Source organism: Bactrocera oleae, chromosome 5 (genome assembly GCF_042242935.1).
Source record: "Bactrocera oleae isolate idBacOlea1 chromosome 5, idBacOlea1, whole genome shotgun sequence".
Classification (NCBI taxonomy): Eukaryota; Metazoa; Arthropoda; class Insecta; order Diptera; family Tephritidae; genus Bactrocera; species Bactrocera oleae.
This window is the reverse complement of record NC_091539.1, coordinates 5,150,328-5,175,831: the sequence shown is the minus strand read 5'-3', so window position 1 is coordinate 5,175,831 and position 25,504 is coordinate 5,150,328. Positions and strand designations below refer to the sequence as shown.

Sequence of the window (25,504 nt, the reverse complement as noted above, 5' to 3'; positions counted from 1 at the left end):
CGAACTTCAGAAAAATAATGACCCAAAGGCAACGATGCATCTAAATGACACCGACAATAACAGCTAAGACAACAACAACAATAATAATCAAAACAACAACAACAGTAAGAAGAATAACAACAACAGTAACAAGATGTATAACAACAAATAGCAAAAGAAAAGAAACAACAACACCAAGAATAATAACGACAAATTCGCCAGAAGAACAAGCAACAAAGCAAACAAGTCAAATCGAGCAGTTGTTGTAGGCATGGACCAAGAGTTCGGTTGGTTGAAGTCGATTCGCGTCGAGCTTTTGTTGTAAAATGCGCACAATGTTGGGTCAGCTGGTCGGTCGAGCGTTCGTTTGAACGGTGCACCGGTCGGTTGGGTGGTTGGTCGGTCGCGGCCTGGGCTGATTGTTTGGTTGGACGCTCGGCTACGCAAGTGCCGGATGCGGATATGATGCGGTGGCCATCATTCATCATCTACAATAACAAAAACAACTATATACATACATAAGACCGAAGCCGAAGCAGCAAGGCGAGCCAGCACAGTTCACAGCAGACAGCAGATTGTGGGCGGTTATAGGTTCGGGATGGTGGCAGCGGTGTCGATTTATGTGCGTGTGTATGTGTGTTTGTGCTCATGGCACCGGAGGTGGCTGAGTTGGCGCGACTAGCGAAAAACACTTTCCGTTGCCAATGAAAGAAATGCTCTTCACAAGCAATTAAGCACACAAAAGTCGCTGCAATGCCAACGGCTAAAGCGTCAAGCGCAGAACAACAATCAGCCAACAACAACACAAGCAGCAGCAGCAGCAATAACAAAAACAATAAATTCCATAATAATGGCAACAATGATAAGTAACAACTACAACAATGGTGATTTCAACTAGAACAAAAGACCATAAGCACGCTGTGGCTGGACGAACGGCGAGCAGACGAAGACGAAGAGACGGAGGCACGGAAAAGCTGCCATAAGCAGCCAGCGACCACTCAGCGCGCAACAGCAAGCGTATATAACGCAATGTGTGAGTTTTATTGCTGCCATGGCTGTCTGACTCGATAAAAAACAAAAGATCAAAAAAACAAAAAAAAAGTTCGGAGAGCGGTGCGGCGATTGCTTAGGCACATTGGTCGAAGTACAAGCAAACATGAGCGCTGATGAACTGCAGCACCACAACAAGCAACAACACACACATATGCATATATGTATTGTGTATTTACTCCCTCTGGCGCTTGGCACATGGTCGATAGGTGGCTGGGTTTTGGTCCAGTGGAAAAATGTGTTTGCTGTAAATTACTATTGTTGTTGTTGCCACACATATATTCGGTTAAATGATTTGTGAAAATCGCTGAAGAAACATACATAGCTGGCAACTGTATGCTGCTTGCGTATTATGAAGGCATGTATGTCGGTATGTTTGGCGTTACTACTCTCTTGGCCGTGCTCCAGTTTGACCAAAATGTAGACGTAAAGAATTTTATGGACTTTGGTGAGCTTTTGTTTCAACAAGCATGTATTGCTGTGAAGATTATGTTCTATGCTGCGTATTTGATGCAGGAATTATTACAGAGTTGAGCTTGGAAATACCAGAACCTTGAAGAGAGTTCGCTAAATTTAGCTTCAAATCATACAAGTTCGACCTTTGCAGTGATATATAGTAATGAAGCAGCAGTTTTATAAGAAAATAGTAGTATTTACCAACTGTTGACAGTAGACTTTACAATTCGCTTATTAAAGAGTAAAACTAAGAAAAGTAGAGAACCATAATACAAGGAAAGTAGAGAACCATAATACAAGGAATATCGTCTTCAGCGAAGCCACAATACCGTACGCTGATAGTTCGAGCAACATACATATTAACTTAGCGTTCATCTGAACATATTTTTGCGAAATATACTACGAAATGCTCCAAAGAAAAGTTCGACAGTCCAAACTTTCTATTCCGATTGCGCTTCTTTCTCTATATTTAGAGTAGAAACCTTTTATATGGAATTACCATTAACCACTACATCCATTACTATTACCCACCAGACTCAATGTATCGGGCGAAAGATGTGGATGGACACGCGTTCAGACCGTTAGCTGTGTAGCTGTTAGTATAGCGCACCATGAAAGTTTAGTACTATTAAACCGGATATAGCCGTAGTTTTAATCGAACTACGACAACATTTGAATATTTTCAGTTTATTAATTTTAGTCACATAATCCTCACTATAAAAATATTAGTCCAGTAGCTAAATTTTTGTTCGAGCAACTTCTTAAATATTAGTATTCCTAAATTAATTAAGAAATGGAAAACCGTTACATTGATGTTGTCTGTGGCTTCCGCTTCAATGATAGCCGGTTCTGCTCTGAGAAAACGGACACCATTTTATATCTGAACAACGACTACACTTCGTCATATTTCTCACATACTATCAAAGGAATGTTTTATGCCGCTACAACGGTTTCAAAAGGTGTCTTTAACGTCTGTCTGACCAAATCTGTTTGTAAATGCTTTGAGTTTACTCACTCAGCAGTTAATTACATTGTAAATGATTTTAATACAAAAACAAAAAAAAAAATATGATTTTATAACATAAACAAGTCTTTTTTCGGAGTATATTTCTTAGCAGATACTTTGCGTTCACTCACTCAGCTGTAAATTACGCTAAAAATTATTTGTAAAATTCTTGAAAATCAAGTTTCGGAATCTTTCGGAGTAAAAATTTCGGCAAAGCATTTTAATATGCTTACGCAGTACTCTATTGTGTGTAAAATTATGCATAAAATTCTTGAAATTTCAAACTCCGAAAATTTCGGAGTTAATTTTCTTTACTAATATAAGAAATATTCATTATCTAAAAACCAATTTAGTCGAGTTTATTAATTTTGAGCTTGAAAATTGTATTTCCGAATTTTCGGAGTAAAATATTTTTACCATAATAAAGAATTTACTTATGCAGCAGTTTATATAACTAGTAATATGTGCGATAGCAACAACAAATGTGCTTCGAAAATTTTCGGAGTCTTTCGGAGTTACAGTAATTACATATTTTCACAATAGCAGGTATTTAAATTGTACTGCAGTTTTTATACAACTAGTAATATCTACGATAGTAACAATAAATATGCTGCAGAATCTTTCGGAGTTGCAGTAATTGCGTATTTCAGCAACAACCGGTGTTCTAAGTATATTTTCTATATTTTTGTCACTGATGACTTAACTTTTGGCAACCTAATAAAGTGAGAAATTAAAATGAGGCTGAGGTAGTAATTAAAAATATAGTTAAGTATACTTAAGTAGCTTGTATGTAAGTAAGTAGTGGGATTTTAGTAATGTCTTGCAGACTATATATTCTTAAAATATAAAGATGTATATATGTACATACATACAAATGTATATATGTGTGTATCTTCAGCCAGCAATTAGAGCGCAGAAAAATGTTAAGGAGTGTTGCAGATCTACATTGCATTTACTACAATAACATATGGCAACTAAGGTGCCAACGATAGCCGAATACTCCAAATGGCTTTTATATATGTGTACATATGTATGTATTATCTGTAAGTTTGTATGTATGTATGTATGTGAGTATTTACACAAGCGATTGGCTGAGGGACACCAATCCGCGTGCGCACCCAACAACAAAAATTATTCGTAGGATGTTATGTGGCATAAGGAAAATGTGGACATCTGCAAGTATGGATGTATGTGTGTCTGAACATTTATGTATGTATTTTTATTTCTTTGTATATGTATTATTAGTATTTATATATATATTTATTTATGTGTGTGTGGAGCTGAGACTTGCTGTGAAATTCCTTCATATGAAATTTCAACGATTGCAATTGTACGACTAAGCATTTGTACATATGTGTGTGTGCCACACTTACCAGTAATATTATATATGAATGTTTGTGTGTGTGTGTTTATGCGCGACTTTATTTATTTGTTTGCTTTGCTGCGCTTGGCTGAGAGACAAATACCGAAAAGGAGTGGCTTAAAGTACACAAAATTCACACCACTTGCAACACTTCAACTTGCTGCATGGTGTGGCAATGCCAACACATACAGCACAATAAATGCAATAACAACAACAACACACATACGTGCTACAATAACAACAACAATCGCCGTACACATTTTAAGCACCACACCGGAGGTGCTGAGAGTGACTTTTGAGTGCCAAGTGTTGTTGTTGTTGTATTATGGCGGCAGCAATGGTTGGCTAGCTGTTTGCTAACAGTACGAGCACACATTAGCGTAGTAGGAGGCCGTTGGTGGCGCAAAGGAGCATAATTGTGGAGTAACTGCAAACTGGTTTGTAAGGGCATGTGGCATGCAACGACCCTAAAGTCGCCACAGCGGCAAAGCTACAACTCAGCAACCAAGAAGGTTTTGTTGCTGGTTTTGGTAGTTGTTGTTGGCGGACGCGTTGTCTTCAGCACGTTGGCAATGTGCCACATCATGTACATACATACAAACATACGTATTAACATTGGGTGTTAAGTGGCAGTGGAACTTCAGAGAGCGTTGAGTGGCTAGCTGGTGACTCTATAGCCCTGCTGGTGGCAACTAACTTTACCATAGCCGGGACTTATTCTCCACCTATCTCAGCAAGCAGTGGGTGGCAGCTACACATATGTACATACAAACACCAATGCTTAGCAGCTCCGTTGTGTGAGGAAGTACTTGTGGCAACGTTAAAATTCGTGTGACAGCGGCACAGAAAAAAAAACTGTGGTTCTGGTAATGTGTATGTGTGGGCGCTGGTTAGTGGCATCCCTACGGTGTGGCAAGTAGAATGGCAAGCAATAAATAGTGAGTTGAAAATTTGAGAAAAAAAAAATCGAAGAACTCAAATGAAATGTGGCGACGTTGACACTATATAAGATTGTATATGGTGCTACTGGCACAAAAAAATACAACAACAACAATAATTGCAAGTAAAAAAATGCGACAAAAAGAAAAGTCAGCCATAAAAGCTGCAAGTAGATTCACAAAAAGCAATAAAAGCTGGCAAGAAATGAGGAGCGGCACACGCGCATGCTGAGACCAGCAGGAAATAGTGGAAAAACGGAACTGTCAAACTGTCAGCAAGGCATGGAAATGACATACGGGAGATGAAAAAATCACATAAAGCAGAATATTTGAATACATAGACACAAAGACGTACCTATGTACATACATACAAACACAAAAAACTTGAAGTGGTGCAAAAAAAAATGATAAATAATAATGAGACAATTTCAAAGGCAGCGATTTGCAAATGAAAAAGATTTTAAGCAAAACAAAAAAAAAAAAATTAAAAATTGCAAAGAAATACATACATATGGACAAAAATATGTACTATATATAATACTATGTACTATATATAATACTATGTACTATATATAATACTATGTACTAAGCCAAAATGTATGTAAATATATATGCATACATATACTATGCTTTTAGGAATGAATAGAATGATGCATGTGAAAAATATTTATTAGATTAACATTTTAAAAGTATTTCAATGAACAACTTTTACTATAGAAGTTTACTCCGAATTTTTCGGAGTTATTAATTTTGATGAAATGTACTATATTGTCAAATTAAAGTTATTCTACAAGCCTTAAACCATATTGATACTTGATAAAATATTACTCCGAATTTTTCGAAGTTTGAACTTTTTTCGGAAATAACTTACAATATCAATTTCCATAGTTTTACAAACCTACAACCACTTAACCTAACTAAACACCTTATTCCGAATTTTTCGGAGTTGAAGAAATATTAAATCATCATAAAATATCAAGCTTTACAATTGGATTAAAAGAAATTTGTGGCAGTTTACAAACTGAACAATTTACGCATACTGCGTTAGGCTTTCAATCGCAGTTAAAAAGTACTCAAAGTGAGAAATAATTAGCTGCGGTTCACGAACGGAGAAAGTATGGCATAGTTAGTAAACCTTATAACTGAAATTTTCAGAGTATAAAAAAGAGTATCAAAAAATCTTTCATATATTACTCTATGCAGTTTTACACAACGTTAATCTTTTTCAAGGCTGAATTAACTGCAATCCGAATTTTTCAGAGTTGAATTTTCTTCAAAAAAATTTATATTTTTACAGTTGCACGATGTAAAAACGAAATAACAACATATTTTCACTTATTAAAACATTACTCCGAAATTTTCGGAGTATATCTTTTTCACAAAAAATCGTATATATATATTTTTTTACAGTTGTGCAAGTTCAAACTGAAATAAACACGACTTTCTGTTTAGTAAAAGTTTACTTCGAATTTTTCGAAGTTGGATTTTTTCCTAAAATAGCTTACTGTATTAATCTCACCACTTTTGCGAGCTGGAAATTAAATAAAAACGAATTAGTAGTTGATAAAGCTTAATTTCAAATTTTTCGGAGTTTAAGAAACGGCATAAATCGTTTAAATATTGCTTCTTGCATTTCAACAGATTAAAGACCTGTCTTTAAAAGTGGTCTAAAATGAGAATAATACTAATTTTATATAATATATTGTGTACATAGTATGTGTATTGTGAGATGTTGCCTTAGAACTGATAGCTGTAGGTAGGTAACAAATTTTTGAGATATCTTCTTTGTGTTACCTACTTACTGCTTCATTACTAATATGCCAAATGTCTATGTTTACTAACAGAATATCCAAATCTGTGTCACTTGTAAAATATTTAATAATTTATAAATAGCAACATTCTGCAACAACTTAACTAGTGCGAAAATTCAAAAGTGAAATAGAAGTTAGAATAAAGTATATTTGCTTGTATGTGTGAGACATGACTTCAAACGCTGAAATCACGAGCATAAAATAAATAATTGTATATTTGTAGTATATATGCATATACATAGGAGAATAAAGCAAATAGACTTAGACGCATACATACAGACATTTGTACTTATACATATAATATTAAAAATCAAATAAAATAAAAGGCAACGAACCGGAAATGTCAAAGCAACACAAAATTTCGAAAGCGATAGTTGCGAATAGTTACAAATAAAGGAATACAAATATGCGCATATACATATACAATATACATATATACATATATGTATGAATGTAATAATGTAATAGTATATGTAGAAGCAGTGAGAATATATGTATGTATGTATGTACTTAAGAGTATTGTCTCACTGCTTCTATTTCGAAAGTGTCCGTTATTTTACTGCGTCGAGTGGCAGTCAATAAATTTTTGGAAATATACCAAATTGTACTTTCAGATGCTGGCAGATGTGTTTAAAACTTAATTTGAAAGATTTTAGCAAAAAATAAACACAGAACTGAAATAAAATAGCTAACTAAGGGACACGTCGCCTTCTATAACTTACAAAGTAACAAGAAAACAGAACAATTATATACATATATGTAATAGAAAATATGCGTGTGTTACGAAAACAGCAAAAAACTAAGTGTTTTAAGTAAAAATCAGCAATAAAAATTTACTCCGAAAATTTCGGAGTTACAAAATAAGCGCGGTAATATGACACTATATGCTTTCTATAATGTTAAAAGTGTTCAGAAGTATATTGGAGTGCTCTGCATAAAGAAAAATTATTTCCGAAAATTTCGGAGGGCATAATAATTGTAGCTATTAAAGCGAACTAATTGTTATAACATTTAAAGTCGAAGTAAGATAAATAAATTAATAAATTATTCATACGGAAAATTTCGGAGTAAAAGAAATAGCATTCAAAGGCATAGTAAGCTAAATGATAAAAATGCACTCCGAATTTTTCGGAGTAAAAGAAATAGCATTCAAAGTCATAGTAAGCTAAATGAATTACTCAAAAATGCATTCCGAAAATTTCGGAGTAAAGAAATAACATTTAATTTCAAAACTATAAGCAAATTAAGTTATAACAGAAAGTATATTTACTAAAAGCAAACGAATTTTAACAATTTGAAGGCAGTTTTAAACAAATTTAAGCATAATCATAAGTACTAGTTGTAATTGAAGATAGATGCTCAAAAACTAATAAAAAGTTAATAGAAATAATAAAAATTTACTCAATAAACCTTGTTCAAACTTTTTTAAATGAAGCATGTCTCCATTTGCTTCACACATGCCAAAATTTTTTTTAATTTTCAAAACAAATTACTGCAGTAAATATAATTTTGATTCAAGTATATCTATTTACTATAAGTTAAAAAGGCTGTGTCTTCCAATTCAAATTATATATACATATTTAAAATGTTAACTGAAAATTTCGTTATAAAACTGCCTACTTCTTAAAATGATTGAACCGATAGTTAATTTTTACCGTTTCGCTTTCATAAGTTGCCGACCGTACAATAAATTACATAAAAAAATGTTTCTTCAATGTTTTTAGCTAAAAAAATTTTGAATTTGGGATACTACTTTAAATTTATTCAAATATTCATTAAAAAAGCGGTAATTTTGACCTAAATATCTGTAGAATAAATGAAACATACAATTTTACTTTTTATATACAAAATAACGTTTATTTTTCTTTCGGACTTCATGAAAAGAATATATAGCTATATTTTTCCAAACTTTCCATATTTGCATTACTAGAGAGTTAAAATAGTAGACGTTTTATGTAACAAGATTTACTCCGAAAATTTCGGAGTTCACCAAACTTGTTCAAAACTACAACTAATTATAAAATTAAAGTAATTCTGTTATTTCTGTGTGCTGGTACTGATTTCTCGCGTAATTATTTCATTCGGAGTAATGACGAGCTGCATGAAAATAGTAAATTACTACATCTTTCTAAAACTGCTTTATTTGCAGTATTAGAGAGTTAAAATAGTAGACGTTTTATGTAACAAAATTTACTCCGAAAATTTCGGAGTTCGCTAAAATTCTTTAAACCTAAAAAATATAACAAAATCGGAGTAACTTAGTTTTTTTCCGTGCTATAAATGACTTTTGGTGCAACTATTTTATTCGGTTTGTAAAATTTTTAAGAAATAACATTTTTTTTAGGAATATAAGATTTTTCAAAAGTTTCTATGCTCCACTAAACACTCTTTAACGCTTCAATTTTAATAGTTTTCGTTTGAATTTCAACGAAAGTTTATTATTTTGACTTTTTTGTTGCATTTTTGTTTGCTTTTGCCTATAAGCTTAACTGAATTTGTTTGCCTCGATCTTGGCTTTACCGCAGCTATTGCCGTTTTATAACCTTTCACTAAGCTTGTTAGGTATTTATAAAAATGCCTTTCAATTAACATTCTTTACCGCTATACACTCACCGAGGTATTGGTAATGTCTGGGGCGCCTACAAAGCGCTGGAAGTCGTATATAAATACTATATATGTGTATGTATGTATGCATGAATGTACTTATATATGTAAATTTTTGTGTAAGTCTGTTGGCAAATAGGGACCGCACACTCCCGCCTCAGCGTTGTGTTGCCTGCATCGCCGCCTAAGTAACACTTGAAAATTTGCAAAATCCTTTCAGCACTTCAGCAGTCATTCGACAGCCATTTACACTTGCCTTTCACACACATACACATACATACATATGTATATGCATTTGTATAGATATGCCTATATGCATATATAAATGTTTATATAAGCATAAGCAAATCTAGCCACATTTTTACATACACACACATACACACTTATGTATACATGTGTGTGAGTGCACTTTTGCGTGTGTTTACTTAACCCTAGGTGCTCATATTTACAAGTGAGTCGCACCATCGCACCATTAGGAAAGTGCAAAGTACTCAACAACATCATCATATTGTAGTACTTCAGGTCGTATACGCAACACTGTGCCACAGCACACATATACAAGATGTATGTATGTATATAAAACGCCGTAGTCTACATATGTATGTTTGTGGCAGCCTATTAGGGCCGGCACCAACGCCGAGACTTTATTTACACTTCGTTTCATAATGTTGCAGGCGTCTCAGGCGGCTTTTTTGTTGTTGCCTTTGTTGCTTTTGTTAATGTTTTGTTTATTTTGAAGCATTTTTTTTTCTCATTTTCCAACTCAAATGATTGCGAAAAGCTGACTGACGTCGCCGACTTGACGTGCTGCAGTGTTGTTGCAAGCGCATTTGTTGCAACACAAGTGCTGCAACATAGCCAGGCGTAGCAATAAATTCAAATAAATGTCTGCAAAAGCAACAACAGCTAGTTGTGGGTTAGCGAAAATTGGCTGCCGGCTGCATTTTCGTGCAGTGTTGGAAATGGAGCGCTTATACACCACAACCCACCACGGCCTCCACATAACACATCCGCTTTCCACCTCACACTCACGCAACGCAGCGCATTTTCTTCCACGCTTGCCATTTCTTCACATGTTTTTGTTGCGTAGGTTTGGCTTACGCCATTTTATTGCTGCTTTTTGTCAGTTTGATTGTTTTTGTTGTCGCGCCGCATTTGTACTGTTTATTTGTACGAAATTATTCGTGCTCTCGTGTTAGTGTTTACAATCGCACCTCGAGTGTTGACCCGACACGCTGGTAGGCGCTAGCAGCAAGCGTTGCTGATAATGCTCTTGCTGTTGCTGATGATGAGTATTATGTGTGATGATGAGTTTGCGTGGTTTGTGTGGCTGTGTGCATGATGATTAAGTTGTTTTAAGAAAAATTAAAGTGCATTTCGCTGCTATAAGCAAATATATTGCTGCTGTGTCGATAAAACGCAAATAAACTAGAACTCCGAAAATTTCGGAGTCTTTTTTTTAATTTTAAATGTAAGCGTTTGCAATAAATATTTAGTTACCACTTGATTCGTTAAAAAATATTAAAATTTCGTGCAGTACAAAATTCGGAGTCGTAATTTTTTGGTGTATTAGCTGCTTTTTGTCTAAAATTGTTAGCGCTCATTGCTAAAATATTTATATGTAAGCGATTTAACTTTAAAAAATTTGAAATTGCGCAATATTGCGAACTTCGAAAACAATTTTATTGCTGTTGAATATCATTATTTGTCTACACATAAGTAAATCCAGCAATTTGTCTGTACTTTAAAGTTTATAGCAAGTTTACTGATTGATTTGTAAGTTTAAAACAAAATTGAAGAAAAATCCGTTCCGAAAAATTTCGGAGTATTTTTTTTTTTGCAGAACATGCGTTAAATCTGTTTTACGCTTATTAAACTTTCACTAACAGGCATAAATTTAGCATAATGAATTACTCCGAAAATTTTCGGTGTTAAAATTTTGAGTTGTCTTGAACTCATAGTTGCAAAATTGACATTGTTGCACTACCATATTATTTAATATATTGTTAATATATTAATGCGCCAATAATTGTATTTATTCCAATTATTTAATTTCCATTTCATGTTGTTGTTTGTTTAAGCGCTCACAGCTTGCGCTCAATTGATATTATGCAATTCTGTTGCTAAAATTTTGTTGCATGCAAACATGTGCACACACATTGAAGCACTTATTAATGTATTTAAAGTTTGAAGGTCAAATAAGGTTATTGAAAGCTTACGCATTTTTTTTGTATCTGAATGAACTGAATGCGTAAGCCATAGTCTGGCCTAACTGTCTGGCATGCTGTCTGCCATTTGTTGTTAGTATTATGTAATACGTACATATGTATCTACTATGTTCTTATATACAATACATACATATGTTTGTGTTATTTGGCAAAATAACCACGTGAAAGTTATGCCACACATAAATATCGTAAAATTCGCAATACTAACAAAAACAGCAATTTGTTGCACTTGTAATGCCGGAATACAGTCAGTAACTGGCTGCGGCAGTGAATTCGTTGGCGGCGAAAGTCAAGTTGTGTAAAAGCTGCAAGCGAAATTATTTGTGCAAGCTATGGCACTTTTAATATGCGTGAAATTTATGAGTTTGTGATGATGGGTGGACAGAAATAATTAATTAAAAATAAAAAATAAATAAATGAGAATACAGTATAGCATATCAACATTTTTCACATACATATATACATATATGTATGTATTTTGATTCCACTCCAAAGTTCTACAAAATGAAACAACTGCGTTTAGCAGCTGTCACCAGCTGCGCGTGTCCTATATACTTCATTAAGTAGTACTCCTGAAATGAAAATCGCTTACTTTGCTGTATTTAGGAAGGCAGAGTAAGTCAGCGCGATACAATTTCCAACATTCATGCATTTTAGGTCAAACCAGAGTGACTAGTCGCGGACTGGGCCGCATGTAATGTGTTTAAAATTATCGGTTTTATGCGTTTCCAATAAGAAATATTTCGCCTGTAGATTTTTTTGTAAACAGCTCATTCTTTTAGTACTAGTTACGGTCTACACCGTTGCGGTGTGCTTGAAAATCGTAACTTATTTATTTTATATAAAAGAAACAGAGAACTTTCGAACGTTTTACAAATATGTACAATCAGCGATGACATTATGCTGAACTTTTAGTACTCAATTTGTACTAGTTCCGGTATAGTCGCACTATGTTGCCATAAATGTATAATTGTTTTCAGCATATTCTTAAATTTTTGCATAAAAGTGCATGAATATTACTTTTTTTGATTTATCAACATTCATAGTTTGAGCTAGTAAATTAAGATGATGATATCTCTCTATAGAGACTAGTTAGGGTCTAGTCCTTAATGGTTTGGTTGAAAATCGTAACTAATTTTATTGCTTATATTAGGCAAACTGAGCTTTTGCAACATTGTTGGAATAATTTTAAGCATAAAATATGCATAATCTATTTTTACCGTTAGTTTTATGCTAGTGCCGGTTTAATCCTGTCTAGTGCGAGTTGAGATATCAATATTTTGGAGTTGAACTCATAGCTAGTCTACTATATTAGTGTGCGCGCCATTAACAGCCAGTTCTTATATAAAAGTCCTGCTTATTTAATATTCACACCGAACTAGTTTTGAACTAGTTCGCTTTGAACTGGTAGAAAATTCAGTTAAACTGAATTTTTTTTAAACTAAAGAAAAATTACCATCTTTTAGACCGGTCTCGACCTAGTTCCATTAGGTATACTAAAAAAATTTTCTAATAGATAATCGAGGTTAACTGATATTTTTGGTTCGTCTTAGATGAGTAAAATTTTTTTAATTTTTGTATTACGGCTTAATCCGGTTTTAAGCTCTGTTTCAAAATTTATTTTTATTATGAGATGTAACTAACCGACAGGTTCGATATGAGCTAAAAATGGACCAGTTCTTTCACACAAACTTAATGAAGTAATCAACTTATACTTAAGTACTCAATTAATTGCATATAGAACAAGCGTATATGACTATATATATATATATATATATATATATACATATTTCTATATATACTTGTGAATGAACAAATATTCATACATACATATATACTACATATGTATATGTATGTATGCATAAAGTTAGTGCTCAACACTTTCGCATGCACCAGTTGAAGTGTGCTTATTAACTGATATTCGATGCAATTGTTGTTGTTGTTGTTATTATTATAATTATCATAGTTTTTGTAATTGTTGTTGTTGTGTAAACAATTCCGCAGTCAATATAGCAATACAGCGCCAACGTGCCAACAGAGCACATGCTGTGTTATATAATACTTACAAATGTAGATATGTATGTGTTTATGTATTCATATACATATCCAACAAGAAAAAACGTTAACTTCAGCTGCACCGCAGTTATAATACCGTTCACAAGTGCATCTTTTGTCTCAATTAAGGGTATAAAAAGGTCTTTAACTTGACTTTGAATGGTCAGTTTGTATGGCAGCTATATGCTATAGTAATCCGATCTGAACAATTTGGTGCGAGATTATAGCGCTGTTTTGGACAATATGCTGTGCCGAATTTCGTGACGATACTTTCTTAAATAAAAAAGTTTTCTATAGAAGGACTTGATTTTGAGCGATAAGTTTGTATGGCAGCTATATGCTACAGTGGCCCGATATCAGCGATTCCGAAAAATGAGCAGCTTCTTGGTAAGAAAAAGACGTGTCAGAAATTTCAGATCGATATATCGAAAGCTGAGGTACTTGTACGGGTATATATGTACAGGCAGACGGGCATGACTAAATCGACTCAGTTCGTCACCCTGATCAATTTTATATATATCAATATAAACTTTAGGATCTCTGACATTTTCTTCTGTTTGTTTCAAACTTCATGGCAAACTAGGTAAATATACCCTGTTCGGGGTATAAAAAATATGCTGCTAGGTATAAGAGTAAACATGCAACAACAAATAATTATAAAACGCAAATTCTGCTGCAATTGCAGCAACCTATACCAGCGTCACCCTCGTACCTATGTAATACCCAACGAATTTCTGTCCCATGCCACACAGTGTTAATGTCTGTCTGTTTATTTATCTGTCGCACTATTTGCTATTTACCGACCTCATTTGTCTTCCCGCGAACAGCTGTCCCTCAGAGGCGCTCAGTATATTGGAGACTGGCGTCACCAGCTTCGTTTGGTCCACTATTCGACGAGCTGTTTAAATCATAACACTATTTTTGCTGATGACGTGAACAATGTTGTTGTGATTGCTGTTGTGCTACAAAATTATTCAACTACAGTTGCACGTGTAAACAAAAGCATGAAAGAAAGAAAGGTAGCGGTTATATATATATATTATATATACAGCAATCATATATAATTGATCAGCGTGACGAACTGAGTCTAAAATATGGTCCAACCCTGTTGAAACAGCTCGTTTCCTAAACCTCCCGTTAGATGCTCTCGACGATAACCAAACTGAAACTTACCACCCAAGCGGGGACTAGATAACCATTACAACAACAACAATGAACTGTGGCAATTTAGCTATTACCGTTCGTCTGTCAGTCTGTATATATGCGAACTAATCAATGCAGTCAATCAAATTGATATAATTTCTTTATTCAATTTAATTTTATTAAAACAAATTTAATTATTTATTAATTTAATTCGTTTTTTAGCTTAATTCAAATTATTTAGTTTAAGTTAATTTAATTTAATTTGGTTTAACTTAATTTGATTTATCTAATTTTTTATTTTTTTAATTTTAATTCTATTAATTTAATTTAATTTGATTGTCATTCATTACTTTTTTATTTAATTTAACTTAGCTCAATTTAATTTATTTGTATTTCATTTATTTTGTTTTCACTAAATTTATGTTAATTAATTGGTTTAATTTTATTTAATCTATAATCTTTTATTTATGTTCCGTAATTTATTTTTTAAATTAAATTAAATGTATTTTAATTCGCTTTGTTTAATTTAATTTAATTGTTATTCTGTACTTTTTTTATTATTATATTTTATTAAAATTAGCTTCATTTAATTATTTTATTTTTAACAGGTTTTTTCCTTATTTAATTTGATTAAATTTGTTTAATTCAATTACAACAATTTAATTAAGTTATTATTGCTTTGTATATTGTATACTTTTATTTAATTTAGCTTAATTTAATTTAATTTCATTTGATTTTTTACTTAATTTAATTTATTTAATTTGCTTAATTTAATTGCCTAAATTTAATTAAGTTGTTATATATTTGTTTTTATTTAAATTAACTTAGCTCAATGAATTTATAAATTAATTTAGTTTGACCAAATTTATTAAATTTATTTTTTATTATTTTATTTAATTTAGCTTAATTTAATTCTTTATTTTATATGATTTTTTTGTTAAAATTAATCAAATTTGCTTAATTCAATTATTCTAATTTAATTAAGTTGTACATTTTTATTATTTTATTTAATTTAGCTTAATTTAATTAAATTTCATTTGAATTTTACTTAATTTAATTCAATTAAATTTGCCTAAATTAATTTATTAAGTTTGCCTAATTTAATTTATTCAATTTCCTAATTTAATTTAATAAAATTTGTTTAATTTAATTACTTTAATTTAATTAAGTTGTTATTATTTTTTTAAAATTAAATTAACTTGGCTGAATTTATTTTTAATTCATTGGAATTTTTAAACTAGTTTATTTTGATAGATTTTAAGTTAAGTATTTTAATATCATTTATTTCTTATTAATTTTTTTTAATGTAGTATGTAAATTTTTATTTAATTTATTTTAATTCACTTTGTTATTTTAATTAGTTTATTTAAATTTAATTAAATGTTTATTCATTACCATTCGTCATTTTTTTTGTATTAATTAAATTAATTTTTTTAAGTCGGTTTTTTACACTATTTTCTTTAAACACCGCATACTCTACAAATAATTTTTTTTTGTTGTTTTATAAAAAAAAAAAGTTCTTGTTGTTGTAATTTAAAGAATTCCATTTGATTCGAATCAATTTCGTGTCATTCCATTCCAAGTCACTTCATTACATTTAATTTCTTTCGCATTCCTTAAACCTAAAACTCTTAATACCCGACGCTGTCACTTGCAGTCAACAACGGCACATACCTACAGACCAACAAGCATACGCATACTTATGTATATGCATGCTCAGCCAAATACTTATTTAAGCCAAGTTTTGTTGCGCTTCAGTTTGTTATGCTGACTACAACAAACTCACATATTAACCACCTAAGTACGTATGTATGCCACATTTCGGCCGCTACACCCCTCCCCTAAAACACGCTACATATCAGTGTGACAAGAAAATAAGTGTAGCACCGCCCTACCTCGCACAAAAGTCATCCGCTTAGCACGTCTGACCATCCGCAAAGCCAACACAACACTTCGCACTTACTTTTGCTCTTACTACTCGTGTGTTGTTGTTTTTGTTGGATTTGGTTTTATTGCCGCTGTAGCTGTCGACGTCGTTGCGCTCAACGTCACCAAACAACCAACCAACTAACCAACCAAATACACAACAAAAACAACAACTACAACATCAAGAATAGCAACAAGGAAAACCAACCATTTTTCACACCGCGCGCTCTCAGTGACGCGCTTACAGCAGAGCGGTGTGCTCGCCCTCACCTACGCCACTACAAACTCGGTGCGTTGTAACTACAGCGCATAGCTACACTGGCGCGCTCTTTCTCACCATCACCTGCTGGGCGCTGCACGCTTAGCGCTTTGTCACTTTTACACCAATGTACACGGTGCTGCCGAGCGAGTGTGAGAGCGCGCGCATATTTGTTGTTTAAGGCTGTTGAGGTTTGGGAGATGGTGTGTGAGTGTATAAGGCGCGTTAGTGCGTCCGCCCATAAGCAAACGAAATGCGCCATCATTCAAGCATGCTGCGTTGGTGAGCGCGTGTGTGTGCGCGCCTCAGAGGTGTTGTTTTTGGCACGTCAGCAGCGACGCGCTGCCCACAAGTGTCGTTCAGCGTTGTGTGCGCGCGTTTGTGGTTAAAGTTGTCACTCAGCGCTCACTTACAGACAGCGCTGCTGACGTTAGCTGCGCAGTTGGCCGCCTCAATGGCATTAGAGACGCTTACTCGTTAGTTTGGACCGCAACTAGTTGGTTTATTTACTATTTACGCTCTTATTTGTATGCTTAGTGTGGTGTGTAGTGAGCGTATTGCGCCGCAGTGCTGGCAAGTAAGGAAGAAACAAATTTTTGTGAAAAAAAGTGGGCAACAACAGAAATATTAACAAAGTAACAACAACAATGGCGCCATGGATTAGAATTTTTACAATTTTTACGCTGGCTCTTGTGGCATTTGTTGTATTAATTGGCTGAAAACTTTCAAAATCGTTTAATTTTCTAAGCATTTCCTTATTTTTTGTAATTGTTTTTTTATTTTTCACCAAATTTTTCTGCTTTTTTATTTCACTGCTCGCGCTCTTAGGCCGCTTTGGCGCCTCTAAAAGCACCGCAGCTGCCGCTTACTGCGCCTACAGTGTCCCTCTAAACAGCGCACATGCACACACACACTTTCAATGCCATCAGCAAGCAACAACAACAACAGCTGTGAATGCAAACAAGTAACTAACAATCTGTCACCTTAGCGCATCTTCTACTTATTCTTTTCCGCTTAACGCTGGGCGTTTATGGCGTGTATGAGGCACTCAGGGGCCGCCTATTGGCTCGTTCGCACACACGCTTACCCGCTATACCAACAAATACAGTACGAGCGCGCACTCTATCTTTTGCTCTCGCTCTCGCTAACGCGCTCACGCTTGCGACATGTTGACCACCGAGCAAGACTTTGGTGTAAGTTGTATGCCAAAAACAAAAACAGAAACCAATTTTGTGTTAGTGGTTGTTGTTGTTTGTGCTTCAATTTGGTGACAAATTATTGTGAGCGTTTGAGAGCGCTTTGTTATTGTTGTTACTTTTTGCCATATTGTCAAATTAGTCTAAGTTGTTGTTGTTGTCCTTGCTGTTGTTGTCTAACTTTGTCACTTCGCGTGCTTGCGTGCGTGTGCGCGCTTTGTCGTCGGAAACGGCGCCGCCTTCGTCGCATTCATTCGCACTCTCAGCGGCGCAGACGCGTTACCAAATAGCATATATGTATGCATACATATATATAAGTGTGTGTGTGTTTGCTTTTGCACTTTTGCTGGTGTTAATGTCACCAACACGCTGGCGACAGCACGAGTGACAACAAATGAAAACAATGGAAAACTAAGGCAACAGCAACAACAACAACAACAACAATAGATAAAGAGCGCAACGTTTGGCGCTCTCCATATAAATGTCTGTACATAACTGTGTTGTTGTTGTTGTGTTGTTATTATTGTACTGCTGCTTGCTGTGCGGCGCTTGTGGGTGTGCTTAAAACGCTTGGCTTGACAGTTCTTCGTCTGCTTGTGGCTGTTGCTGTTGTTGTTTAATGGATAAGCTGTTTGTTTGTCACTTGGCTTTACAATAACAAAACACTAACAAGAGTTGACAGCACTGCGCATCTTCGTCGCTCGTATTGCTTGCCGCCCGAGCTCCGCTGCCGTTAGACACATTTTATTGCTCCTCTCATAGTTGTTGTTGCTGTTGCTTTATTAGAGAAGTTGTCACCAACGTTTGTTTGCCCAAGCCGCACACTTTCCGCCAACCAACTTCCTTCTCCTCATCCTTCTTCTTCTTCTTACTACATGACTTAGTCACTCTTGTCATCTCTTTCTTGTGTGCCCATTTTCACGCCTCTCGGTCGTGCCGCCGTCGCAGCACCTTGGTGTGCGCTAAACAAAAGCCAGCTATTGCAAAAAAAAAATTGTCATCATCGCCGTCTTCTTCTTCTTCGCACCAACGACGGCTACCTTTTTCTTATTTTTTTCTCACTTGCGCTTAGCATTTGTCGCCATTGCCAACGGTAAGCGATGCGACACTGCCAACACTTTTCTTCTAATCCACAGCACCGCTCTCACTCTCTCACGCGCTCTGCCTGCTCACTGACACTCGTCAGTGCTCTGCCAGCGCTGCTGCTGCGCTGCCTTTGTCGTTTGTCAACTTCAACGTGTGAGAATTTGTCACCAGTTTTGGCGTTGGCAGCGTTGTGTCTTGTTTATTTGTTCTTCTACGCTTCTCCACATACCCATAGAATTTTACAAACACGCACATACACACTCAATAGCATATGTAGTTAGGCTGCTTCGGCTACGCCATTGCAAAACTGGCTTTTGCGCTTCTTGGCTGGGCAATCTCCTCCTCTTTTCCAAACGGTGTTGCGGCTAAACCGCTTAAGTTGGCGAGCGTCAGCAGCAAATGTGTTTAAGCGACGGAAATGTTACAAATTTCATTTTAGAAGTCGAAAATTAAGTTTTTATAAATAAAAAACAAAAAAAAGTAGCCTATGCGACAGGCGCAATTTTTACAGAAATCGCCATAACTTCGCCAGTTTTGAAGCGATTTGAACCAAATTTTCAGCGTGGTTAGCTGAAAGCTTATAGTTTAATAATAATTATAATAATTATATAATCTATATAAATTTTGTAAATAAAAATGTATGAAAAGACATAGTTAAAAATACGAACAAAGGTGATTTAAAAAAAATTTTACATGAAAAAATTATAATTGAATTTACAAAATGTTTTAAAAATTGTCTGAATGAATGAAAGAAAAAATTCTTCTTGAATGAAAAAAAAATCTTCTTGAAGGCAAGAAAAAAAAGTATATAAAAAAAAAACAAATCTTGAATTCAAAAAAATCTTGAACTAGAAAAAGGCACACAAATTTTTTTTGAATTGAAATTTGTAGAAAAAATCAGATGTACGCGCTAAAAGTTAGAAATAGCGCAATAAGACTTTCAATTTTATGCCTCAGTGAAGATAAAAACTTTGTTTGAGTTAAGTTTTACAAATCGCCTCTTATGACTATAATGCACAAGATATACCTTTTTAAACCAGCATTAAATGCTTTAAAATGGAATAAAAGTTTCATGTGGCGAGGTAATTACCGACAAATTAATTAATACATTAACACCGCTTTCACATTTTTTTTTAATGGAAAATATTTAACATTCATAAATTCGTGCTTTTCGAGCAACATTTAAAACAGTCTCAACCACTTTTGGCCAGTTAGGCTACTAAAGCGAAGACTTCGGCTTAAAAGAGACTCAATTTCTTTTGCTTGCAAAATCGTAAATATTGAGAAAATTTCAACTAAATAAAACAAACTGACGAGCATTATATGGCGGACTGAAATCGTATATGGCAGTTAGCGTTTTAGCCCAGATTAAGCGCTGACCGTCTGTCTGCATATATGCGATTTATAACTCAATTTATTAAAAATCGCTCTAAAATTTTGCACACGTCCTTTTCTTCCAAAGAAGCTGCTCATTTGTTGGAACTAACGATATCGGACTACTATAGCATATAGCTGCCATACAAACTGAACTATCAAAATTAAGTACTTGTATGAAAAAGATTTTGATTTAACCAGATACCTTCACGTAATTTGACATGGATTGTAGCCCAAGGCAACACAATAATATCTAAAGAAATTTTCCAGATCGGACTACTATAGCATTTAGCTGCCATATAAACTGAGCGATAGAAAAATAATTCTGCTAGGGAAAACTTTCTTAGTTGTAGAGATAACGTCACGAAATTTGTCGGACTATTGCTTAAGGTATTGCTAAAATATGTGAAAAATATTTTCCGGATCGAAGCACTATATTATGTAGCTGTCATACAAACTCAACGATGAAAATAAAAATGTTGTATGGGAACTACCATGTTTTTTTTGTTTTTTTTTTTTTTTAGTAAGAAAAACTATAAACTCCAGCCTGAATACTCATCTTATGCACTTAGCTAAAGTTAAGCAGAATTGTGCTCCTTCTAGGCTTGCGCACTCTACATTAAGACCTGACGGTTGCCATATTTCAAATTGGTTTCTGGTCTTGGTTAACGAACCAGAGCTGGTAAACTGTGCTCGTATTGATCTCAGTCTGCTACAAATTGTTTTTATTGTCATTGCAAAAGCTTGAAACGACATCCATCACATTAGCTTTGAAAAATTCTAGTGAGCTAGAAGAAATGCCACTGTTTGTAATTTCAGTCAAGTACGCCAATATGTCAACTTTGTGACCTAAGTTTTTGACATATCGATCTGAAATTTTAAACACATTCTTTTCTCCGCTAGCAACTGATTGGTTGTCGGAATCGCCGATATCAGACTGTTATATTATATATATCATATAGCTGTCATACAAACTGACTGATAAAAATCAAGTTCTTGTATGGCAAACTTCTTAATTTGACAATATATTTTCACAAAATTTGGCTTGGATTATTGTACAAGACAACGCAACAATGTTTCATTCCAATCGGACGATTATTTCATATAGCTGCCATACATACTGACCGTTCAACATCAAGATAAATATCATTTTATACCTTTTGAGACTATAAGAAATGCACCAGTGAAGGGTATTATTGCTACCCTGTAGCCGAAGTTTTTTCTTGTTTTATTTCTCTTCGCTACATGCCACTTAAGCAAATCAAAAGTACACTATCACTTCCCCTTTCGCATACCATTTCCTTTCATTACATGCAACACTTTAAAATCGCCAACATTATCACTGTATGCACATACACACATAAATATATACATACATATGTATGTACATTCGCATTTCGCTAATTCTTTAGCTGCTGCCTCGACTTCATTATCATCACCTTATTACTGTATTTAATTTATTTTATCTGCGCCACATATCGCGGACACTCACTCGCCCGACGCCATCGTCCATCTTGCAGCGCGGCAGCTAACGAACGCACATACAAACACTTGCATGCTGCTAGTTGCCTGTGAACGCAAACACCTCCTTCACGCTACACACTTGCAACAACAGCAACAATAGCAACAACAAACAGTTTGACCAACCGATCGTTAGGACCCTTGCGCTTCTTCAACTACTTGCCTGCCTGCCTGCTTGGCTTGGCTGCTTGCTCTTTTGCAACGCCATCACCAATCTTGCAACACAACCACACAACAACAACAAAGGCAGCCAATATTCTTTTTCTGCTTCTCTTTTGCCTTTTCTTTTTTCCCTTTTACCATTTTCGCTTATGGCTAGCAGCAAGTCAGGTTTGTATTTGCTTTGTTCATCTTCACGTTGCTCTTTTTGTTGTTGCATTTTATTTTTGTCACCTGCACTTAACACCATAGCGTTGTCTCTTTTTTTCACACTCCATCGCGCGCCATCTTTGCGCGACGGCGCCGAATTTGAACTCTTAACACGGCCCCAATGTCGTTCTCGACGATGTGTTGCGGTCACCGATGTCCTCATAGTTGTTGTTGTTATGCTCATCATTAACATCGTCGTCGGCGTCATCAACGTAGTCGTCGGTGTCGTCGTTGCCGCATTCAACACTTGCACACACGCGGGCGGCTAAAGAGATAACTCGCCTTGGTCGCATAACACTTGAGTGCGCGTGTGTGTGTGTGAGTTTCGTTTGCTTTGGTGTTTTTCACACGACGTTGGAGCAGCAGTGGAGCTATTTGCGTGTAGATTTGATATAAATAGCGATTTCGGGTGCAAGACTCGCAAGTTAGGAAATCTACAGCACAGACATTATGTTAAATGTTTAAAAATAAAATGAAATTATTTAACAAAAAATAAAAAATAAAAATACAAAATTAAATAATATATAATGACAAAATTAATATAAAAATGATCACAAACAAAAAAAAACCACGAAAAAATATTAAACCAAAAATTTTATTAAAAAAAAGATAAATAAAGTTAAAAAAAAATTATTTAAAAATTAAATTTACATAATAATATTAAATAAGCTATAAAAATAATCACAAAAAACCAAACAAAAAAAAGAACAATAATAAACCAAACATTTTCTTTGAAAAATGGTAAATTAGGCTAAAAAAAATTACTAAAAAATATGATAATAAGAACTTAAAAATAAATTAATAAAATAGAATAAAATAACCTATAATAATAAAAAAAATAATCACAAAAACACAAAGAAAAAATATTAAACAAAACATTTTTGTGAAAAATAGGTTAATTAGGTTTTAAAAAACTAATAAAAAAAATTAAATATATATATATAAATAGAAAATAAAAAAATAAAATAATCGACGGCAATGAAAGTAAAAATAATAACAAACTCAAATTAAAAAATAATAAAAAAAAAATAAACCATTAAATTATTAAATAGTAAATTTAATTAAAGAAAATAATTAAAATTGAAGAAAAAGTATTGGCGTTTTTTACCAAACATATTTTTCTTAGTAAATAAACCAAAAACTACTTAATCCAATCAAAATAGCTTAATTTGTAAACGATTATTTTTTTCCCCTCTGACCCATGAACCAAGAAATTATAATCAATTAGAGAGCAAAGCTTTGAAAAACAGCAGAAAACTTCCAAAACTACGCCAAAAATTTTATCATTTTTAATCTAACGATTATTTTTTGAAGTTCAGAACACTCTTATAAGACAACTAATTCTTGAGCGGTTGAAAAATCTCATCTCATTAAAGCAAAAAGAAGCTCAAAACTGAGAAGAAAGAAATTTTCTTTGAATAAAACCATTTTTCACGACTTTAAAATTTATATAAGTTTTGATTATATATATCTATATTTTATACCACATATATACTCTTTAAGTGACGTTTTGAAACAAGCTTATTCAACCCTCAAAAAAGTTCTTCATTGCCACTCAAACGATAAAATACAAAAGATATAAGAAGTTTTAGCTGCTTAGCGTTGATGACAGTTAGTTGCTTCTAACTAAATTGAAAACTATTCACACAGTGTCATTAAGAGTCAGACTACTTAATAGAAGTGTTTATAACAATTTCTTTTTTTTTTTTTGATATATGAAAATAAATATTATATAATTTATAATACAAAATAGGCAGAAAGTAAGGGCGAACCCCGAAAAGAAAGCCGGAAGCAGATGATTTAGATGATTTTTAGCACAATTCGCATGTGAAAGTCTACTCAACATTTCAAGCCACTTCGGAGAACTTTCGTGAGTTGAAATCTCATGTAGAATGGAATTCGTATGATTTTTTCACAGGAAAACAGATTTATATGGGTTCTTAGACGCATAACTGGGTAAATCAATATCCATTAAACTACTCTGTAATTTAATGGCTATAAAGGCCTAACGTGACTTGTGAGACAAATAATTTATTATATTATATAATCTGATATAATTTTCTAAAATATATAAAATATGATTGAAAAATATTTGTAATATAAAAATTGAAATTTATGCCACTCTCGTACACTATACATTGAATTCTCTATTCTCAAAAAATAAATCACTGCATGGCCCACTGTCGCTCACATTTATCGCACGTACAATAGACAGGCTACAAACACACGCGCATGCAAGCGAATGGCCAACACGAAGCAAAACAGCCAGTGCTTGCGAATGCGACAAAACCAGCACCTACACACACGCCAATACTAGCGCAACAACACTAACAACAAGCGGTGCGGCTAAGCTCAGCACCACCTACCTGCGCCATGGCGGCGTCTCACAGCGCGCGTCCGCTAACCCACACGCTACAAAATAAAGCTACGACGGCCGTTGAACGACTGGCTGGCCACAGCACACACACACATGTATTGCAAATATATGCAATCAAAGCAGCATAGCAAAAAATATGCGACGTTGTCGCCAGAAAGTGCGAAATTCATGCTGCTGCTGTTGCTTCTTCTACTGCTACTCAAACTAGCTTGCTGTTTTTGTTATTTATTTATTTTTTTCTTGTTGTTTTTGTTTCTTATTACGTATCTTGGCGCTTTGGTGTCACCAGTCTTGTTAGCCCTAACGCTTTTTCGCTGCGCTGCCAACGCCGTACAAACGCGTCGATGCGCGCTACTTCTTATTGGAATACGGACGAGAAAGACCAATACACACAGTGGCGCAGGCATACCGGTTTCTGATTTCAATTCATTATTTTGCTCGCTAGCTAAATCTTCTGCTAGCGCTTCTTAATAGCGCTGCTTGTTTTAGTCGCAGTCGCCACAGCAGCGCGCGTCGTCGCCGGCGCTGCTTTTATAACTAAATGAACTTGTCTTCACTGCTGTGCAACTCGCTCGTATGCTGCGCGCTCGTGCAGGCCTTACGCTCGCCACTCGCTCGTTACTGGCTCAGCTGCGCGCTGGCACACACACATTCAAATGCCACTGTGCGCGACGCTGCCACTACGTTTGCCAGCGCGCTCTACACTCTCCTTGCCGCTGCGCTGCGCTTGGTACGCTGCACAAGACTGGTTTTTGGGGGGTTG

General features: G+C 34.5%; 1 protein-coding gene across 3 annotated transcripts in view; it reads left to right on the top strand.

The window, feature by feature from the left end:
- bi (T-box transcription factor bifid) overlaps positions 1 to 25,504 on the top strand; it is a 244,184-nt gene that overhangs the window by 11,379 nt on the left and 207,301 nt on the right. The window lies entirely within an intron of this gene.